Here is an 8,203-nt window from a genome sequence, read left to right on the forward strand (position 1 = left end):
CTCATCGGTACATGCATGCCTCGCGCTATCTCTCTTTATCTCTTTCTCCCGCGAACGTCATCCTTTTCCAACACCATTGCCACACCTACAAGCGGCATCGTACCTCCGCGTTCCCTCTTTCCCGCGAACCCCGCGCCTACCGTTCCGCCGCGGTCCCCTCCCCCTCATCGCGGACCCCGCGCCTACCGTTCCGCCGCGGTCCCCTCCCCTCTCCGCGGACCCTGCGCCTACCGTTCCGCCGCGGTCCCCTCCCCCTCATCGCGGACCCCGCGCCTACCGTTCCGCCGCGGTCCCCTCCCCCTCTCCGCGGACCCCGCGCCTATCGTTCCGCCACGGTCCCCTCCCCCTCTCCGCGGACCCCGCGCCTACCGTTCCGCCGCGGTCCCCTCCCCCTCTCCGCGGACCCCGCGCCTACCGTTCCGCCGCGGTCCCCTCCCCCTCTCCGCGGACCCCGCGCCTACCGTTCCGCCGCGGTCACCCCCGTGACGTCATTCCCACCCCGTGACGTCACACCCTCCCCCGTGACGTCACCCCCCTCCCCGTGACGTCACCCCCTCCCCCGTGACGTCACCCCCTCCCCCGTGACGTCACCCCCTTCCCCGTGACGTCACCCCCCCGTGACGTCACCCCCTCCCCCCGCCGGTTTCCCCTCACCCCTCACCCCCCCTCAGAGGACCTTGGCTTAGAACCGGCTTAGATACACTACTCCTACCTCAGGGCGCGCCCTCTGGCGCTTTCCTCCAACGGGTGATCAGAGGGTGTAGAGGCTATTCCACCTCCATCCTCTGATTATCCCCTTTCCCACCTGCCTCTTGTGCAGTCGAGGGCTCCGGGACGAAACACGCCCCGGAGGGATCGGGCTCCTGCGCCCGGCCCAAGGCTTCCCGAGGTACCTCGGGCGGCCTCCCCCCTTTCCCTTCCCCGCCCGAAGGGAGTGGTTACACCCCCTACCCCCCAAGCGATGCTCGGCGGGGAGCCCGAGTCCCGAACAGATCGGGCAACTCGGGGTCCCCTCGCACCGAGCTGCGTGGTGGCCGGGCTTGCCACACCGGTAGCATAGCCCGGACCGATCCACCCCTCCCGTGCACCGCTGCTTGACGTGGCCGATCGCCAGGCAGCGGAAGCACTGCAGGGGGCGGGCGCGGAGCACCTCCACCTTTGCCCACGTCCACCCCACGCGCACCCTCCTAGCCACCGCCAGCTTCCTGACGAAGGCCGCGGGAGCCCGCACCCACATGGTCCCCGGGCCGGACGAGGACCTCCGAATCTCCCCGACTCGGAGATCCCCGCCCCCCAAACCCCCGAGGGCCATGAAGGCCTCTCGCGCCTCCCCGAGGGTCACCGAGCTGTCCAGCCCTCTAAGTCGCATCTCCGCGAACTTAGTGGGCCGGGCAACCCGGACCCCAGTCCCCGCAAGGACCCCCCTAAGGCTCTCCGCTAGCCTGTCCGCCAGTTCGGCGGATGTGGGAGGCTCCGGGTCCACCTCGCGGGCCCTGACTGGCCTGGGGATCTCAATCAGGATCCCCCCGTTCATGGCCTCCCAAACACGCGAATCGGCGATGCCCAGACCCGGGAGGTCTATACGCTCCCGGGCCCTGACCATCGCCGCGTCCACGGACAACCCCGCACCCTCCGGTGCCGACAGCATGACCGCTGCCGGACCCGGAGGCCGGGGCCTCCGCACCCTCGCCCTTCCCGCTGTGGCGGCCTGAGTGGTGACCGCCCCTCTCCTTCCTCTACCGGACGGCCTTCCAGACCCCGGGGGAGGGGGTTGGGGTGAGGCAGGTCTCCTGCGGGTCCCGCTTCCACCCCTCTTCCTCCGCACCACCTGCGCCCACGTCTCCCCCGCTCGCGCGGGAGGGAGCGCCGCAAGGGCTGCCCGCTGGGCCCGGTCGGGGTTGGCGGGAGGGGCCGCAGCCTTTCGCCCCCCTTCCGGGACTTGCCCTTCTCGGGCTGCTGGGCCCTGTCGGAGTCAGCGGGAGGGGCCGCAGCCTTCCTCCCACCCCCCTTCCGGGACTTGGCCTTAACCGGCCGCTGGGCCGGGAGGGGTGGCTTCAGCCACGACCCCACCGCCCCCCCCCCCGGACTCACCTCCGGTCCCGACTCCGCCCCCTGACCGCTTCAGCGCGGTCAGGAGACGCTCCTCCACACCTCTCAGCCCCTCGGCCAGAAGGGCCTCCACCTGGGCCATGGACAGAGGGCCCGCAGAGCCCTTGGCATCGCCCCCCCCCCGCCTCCACCTCCATGTCGCCCCCAGAGAGGGCAACGATGGGTGCGGGACTCGGCGAGACCGTCAGGACTCGCCGCGCCCCCGAACGGAGCGCCCCCCCGGGAAGGACTCCACCGAGTCCCCGCGACCCTCCTTCGACGGTCGCGCCACCCCGCCCTTACCGCCCTCCATCCTCGAAGGACTCTCGGGCTCCCGCGCCCGAGGAACCTTCGCAGACGAACTTTTCCCGTCGGGCGGTGCAAAAGCGGGAGGGTAGTTCCGACTCCGAAGAGTCGTCACCTCCTCCCGCAGCGCCCGAATCTCCTCCTCGCACGAGGTGAGTCTCCTCTTCAGCCACTCGTTGGCTGATTTGAGGAGGCCCATCTGTGCGTCCCCTCCCGAGACCGAAGAAGCGGACCTTCCGAGGAGCTCGGTGCAATACGCCTTGACCTTCACGGCAACAAGACGCATGCTCCTCTTGTACGTCTCCTTCAGAGTACTGGAGACGGATATCATCTTCTCGAGCTCCTCCAGGGACGCACGAGACCGCTTCTCGATCTCGAGGGTCGTAAGGTCCCTCGCCTGCTCGAGGATCTCTTTCTCGCGGGGAAGGGTCCCCGTCCCCTGCGTCTGAGGAGGCACGTATCCCTTCTGTAGGATACGAGCCTCCTCGAGAGCCCGCAGCTCCCTCTCCTTGGCCTCGGCTAGGCCCTGCATAGCCTTGGCCCGTCCGACATACTCACCCGTAGTGGGTGGTCTGCCCCTTCCTCTCTTGGCGTCGGCGATGTTCCGCCGATCCTCCTGAGAGAGCCCGGGGACCTCCGCGTCCTGCGTCAGGACCCCCCGGTCGCTCTCGGTCGATTCGCTGTCGGAATCTCTGTCCACCAGGGGCGACCGCGACCTCGCCTTCCCCGACGCTTCCTTCTTCTTTGCCCTCTTCCTCCGCGGCGTCCTAATCCGCGGTGGCGGTGGCGGCATCCCTTCCGCGCTGGTAGTCCCCGTCGATGGGGAGGGCCCCCTGGACTTTGTCCCTGGAGCCACCCCCACCGGCGTCGGGACCCTCCTCGGGCTCGGAGGCATCCACCGACCCTTACGTTCATAGTAAGGGCCGATGAAGTCCTCAAAGCAGGCCTCCGTCTGGTAGGACTCCTCCTCGGTGGTCATACCTACCTCACCCAGATGTTCTGAAAGCCTTTCCAGGAGAACGATGGGCCTCCTCTCCTTCTCCCGGTCGCGTGGTTTTGTCGCTTCCCGAGCCTCGTACCGCTCAGTCACTTTCGCAACGTAGCGGTCAAGCGCCCTCTTCCTCTTCCCCGCCTCAGCGATCGCCGATTCCTCTGCGTTGCTCGCTGGCAACAGCGCATACGACCCGTCGCAGGATGACGACCTGTGGGGAGCCGGGACAGTACTCCACACCTGCCGGTCTGAGGTATCCGAACCCCCAGAGTTCATTCTCGTTCTGTTGTCCATTCCCATCTGAAACAAAGAACTGGGTTTTCTTTCCCCTAGGACGGTTGGCTCCACCACGCCTAACGAGCCCTGCCCGGCTTTTTCCAGAGGTGTGCTCCTCCTTTGGCTGGCTCTTAGATCCTTTCCACCTCCTGCACAAGACAGGAGGCTTCAGGGGAGCCCTCTCACCACGCCAAGGTGGCCAGCCGTCGAGAGGGAACGTAGAAGTCCTACTTAAAAGCGAAATAAAAAGGAATAAAGAAATTGCGAAAGTGCAAGCAAAGAAGTCCTACTTAGAACTTCTTAGCTTGCATCCGGATATTGCCAAAATCAAGCGACACGACACACAGCCTTGTCGCTAAACGACCCCCTCCCGGGAATCCAAGGGGAGTTAATAAAAAGGCCCACCGCTAACGAACGGCGGGCAGTCTTAATCCTTAATCAATATTACGCGAGCAGTATCCCTAACAGTCGCGAGTGTCAACAGCAAGCGTTGGTAATTATTGCAATATCGAGTAGTCACACTTAGTAAAAATCGTGGAGATCGAAAAGCGAGTCTCGCGACGTAAACCCGACTCCAAACACGCGCACGCGAGTGTCCATTAACGCGATACGCGACATGAGTAGATAATAAATACGAGAACGAATTATAACTAAAACCATTTGTAATGAATAAAAGTTTTATTTAACATAAAAAGTGTGCAGTGCTACGGGTAACCCGCCAGACGCATCCCAGATTCCTAAATCTTAATCCGGCAACGATCCCGAAATTTACCGTGCCTCACCCGAGGCATAACAGATGCTATTCATGGTGTAACACAAACTTTACATCAATTAGTAGCAAATTTTATTATACACGCTATAATAGCAAATTTACGACAAGAACAGAGCAAACCTTATTGTACACAATATGATAACATATTTACGAAAAAAACAGAACAAAGTATACTCTGGCACAACAAGATGCAAAATTCACGAAAATAACAGAGCAAACCTTGCCATGCATGGCATGACAGCAAATTTACAACTTTACTTTATTACAAAAATATAGTATTCAGCCGATAGTTCGTTTGTTCATCGTTATGCGACGCGCTATATGCATCCATCTCGTATTTGATTTTTAGTTATGAGAAGTATATAAAGCTTGCAAAAAGCAACTGACAGAAGATTAAAAATATAATTATTTCTATCAGTTCAATTAGTATTGATACAATCCCAAACATAGGGAATTAAGATATTGGACTGATTGTCTCTCTTAGATCGGGCAGATAAATGTCTAAAAAAGTTTAAATCATCCGTTTATTGTTTACTTAAAATGTAAATATATATATAAATATATATAAAATTCATATATTCATTATATTATGGATTCATTTTCAATTATTCATATATTATCATCATCTCATAATTATAATAAATGCCATCTAAGACTCTTGTCTGCTCGGTCGCATATTCTTAAACGACGCGTCAGAAAACATGATGGATTGCTTCACAAAAAATATTTCTCTCTGCGAGATTTATCGTTCCTCAGAGTTTGTCGCAGAGTTTCTGTATCATCCTATACAGAGAATTATCACAAATTTGCTATCATGCCGTACACGGCAAGATTTGCCCTATTCTTGTCACAAATTTGCTGTCATCCCGTGCACGGCAAGGTTTGCTCTATTCTTGCCACAAATTTGTTGTCATCCCGTGCACAGCAAGGTTTGTCCTGTTCTTGCCACAAATTTGCTGTCATGCCGTGGACGGCAAGGTTTGCTCTATTATTTGCGTAAAATGTGCATCACACTATTGCGACAAGCCTTGCCAGCAAAAGCTAAGCTTTATCCGGACACACCTTGTTACAATTTTGCTGTAAAGGCACTCGGATTTGCTGCAAACTTTGTGCAAAGTTTGCATCATTTTGCTTGCTGGGAATATTACGTGAACATTTTGTAATTGTACCGATAGTTCCATTAACGAGTCCTAATGTGACATCGATGTTCCTACGTAGCATAATTTTTGCTCCTATTTTAACAATTATCTCTCTCGACAGTCCATCAGTTTTTGTACTATCTTCATCATCTGTAGCGATAACTTTTAATGCTTTTTTCTTTAAATATTGTCGACAATCAATAGTATCTTGCGCTAACAAGAAAATATTTTCAGAAGATATGCGTTCCAACATTGCGGTATTAAGAACATTACATAAATTACATGTTGGTAACAGGCACACCGTATCGCATGGCAATTTTGCAATATAATTACATAATTCTTCCAATCTACCATTACACGATGTAGATTTAAAGTTTATTTTTCTGGAATTCAGTGTCCGAATATCATTATCTGTTACAATTCCAAGTCGAATCCTAGAAAGTAAATCTCTGTAACTGTTATCGCTTTTTGGCGCATATTAATCTTAAGTTCATCATAAGTAAACAGATCATTCTACAAATTTGTAGCCCCTAATGATTCCAAATATTTTTCTGTTTTAACTTTATTCATCTTAATAAAAGCGGGCTCTTCGTGTACTGGTGGCAATTGCAACAAATCACCTAATAATAATACGTACTTTTTCCCGAACCATCCATCACCATCATCAAACGTGTTGAATATTTCTGTTAATCTAAGATGTATATACATGAAAGTGATATTTAATACCATTGATATTTCATCGATTATAAAAAGTATTATTCGTCTCTTAATGTTTTTAAAACAATATCAGATAATTGTCTGTATTTAGGAGTATAACCATGCTCCACCCGTAATTGGAAAAGTCTATGTATAGTAAATCCGTCAATGTTAAAAGCAGCAATACCCGTGGGTGCAGTTATTGCAACATCTTTATTTAAAAATTGTTTTACTCAGCATTTAATAGTTTTTATGAGATAACTTTTACCTGTTCCACCTTCGCCGCTTACATAATGTCTCAAGCACTTTGAATCAAAATTAATGGTATTTGTTATTACAAATACTATTGTATCGAATACTCTTTTTTGATCATCATTTAGACCAGAAATTAAATCATCGATATTTGTTTCGTCTGTTTTATCTAAGACATTTCTAAATTCTTGCATAGCATTCTTTGCTTCGAAAGCAAGAAATTCTGTTTCATTGTTAGATTGCTTATTTTCCTCTCGTGACTTTACTATTTCATTTAAGTAATTTTCAATATTTTCTTTAATGTCTTTTAAGTATTTTTGATCATTAGCAATTTTTTGATGATAAGATACTGCTTCTGGTAGTTGTGAACATATACTTATAAATGCTTCTGCATAAGTAGAGTATTCTGATTTTATTTCTGATAAATCTCTCCATGGTTTGAATAATAATATTTTTCTGGTTGCATTTCAACATTATATTTATAATGATTCACCAGATATCCACGCTGTCTTTTTTTAATGTAATATGGATATTTATTACCATCTTCCAAAATATAAAAATTGTTGACAGGTTTTTTCTTTGTGATATCATACCATTCTGCAAAATTATAAAGACTTAACAACTCGAGTTCTTGCGGTCTGGCTGGATAGTAATAATCAATTATTGATTTGCAAAAAATGTCTGTTGAATCTGCGTCCAACGATTCAACTTCTTTCCGCGATTTTACTCTTCGGCTTCTAATTTAATTAACATCTTGCCATTTAATTGTTGTACATAGATCCATTCCATATAACGATATACCGAGAAGTGTGACGCATGCTTCTAAAACACCACACTCTCTATTATTTAAATTACGCATTGCAAAGTTCGAAAGACGACTACGCAATGATTTTGTAGAATTAATTGCTTTGAATGTATCATTCGCATAATTAGACTCGGATTTTGTAGTATATTTTGTACAGTACCAATTTAATAAAGCGCGCGAAATTGTAGCCCTGTTAATCGTAAAATTTAATCGCTTCTCGTTTAAAAACTATTATAGTCTCGGCATTTTTGTATTAGGATTTTTATCTTGAAATGTTCTAAAGTATCTGCCATTAAGAGGAAATACGTAATTTTAGGACATCCTGTATATACTGTGACGTTGCCGTCTCGCGCGCGTCCGCCGAGTCCCTCTCCGATCGAAAAGCGCGGACTAAAAGGCCGCGCCAGTCGAATCATTGCGAGAACCGTACCGTTACCTCCAGAGAGGCGTCATTAATTGAGATTTCGAGCTTAATATTAATTTCGTTTATGCTTTTCTTTCGTATGAATAATTCATTTGGGAGCCTCATCGGCGAAGGAGCGGAGAGTCGCTGAAACGTCACGGAAACTACGATCGCCAATCAAAGAAGATCTTAGAGGGGCAAGGAACCAGCAATTTGGAAATCCAAATTATCTAACGGCCAAGCTAGCTACGTCACGACGGGATCCGGACCCGCACACGTGATGCGCGACGCACGGGACAGCGAGAAAATCCTCGCGCAAGGGCTCAGGCCCGTGCGGATACGGTCCCCGCGGAGGGACTATAATCCTGCACCCGATGGCGTGACGCAGCCCCGGGAGAGACGGAAGGAGAGGTGGCAGCGATGTTTCCGGCCAAGCCGTTCGCCTTAGACCTCGCGACGGCCCCGCGGAACGGGC

General features: G+C 51.5%; 1 pseudogene; it reads right to left on the reverse strand.

The window, feature by feature from the left end:
- Positions 1 to 5,474: 5,474 nt before the first annotated feature.
- LOC138942311 (uncharacterized) lies at positions 5,475 to 6,714 on the reverse strand (annotated as a pseudogene).
- Positions 6,715 to 8,203: the final 1,489 nt, after the last annotated feature.

This window comes from Polyergus mexicanus, unplaced genomic scaffold (genome assembly GCF_030449975.1).
Source record: "Polyergus mexicanus isolate NDT 795.1 unplaced genomic scaffold, iyPolMexi1.0 SCAF_22, whole genome shotgun sequence".
Classification (NCBI taxonomy): Eukaryota; Metazoa; Arthropoda; class Insecta; order Hymenoptera; family Formicidae; genus Polyergus; species Polyergus mexicanus.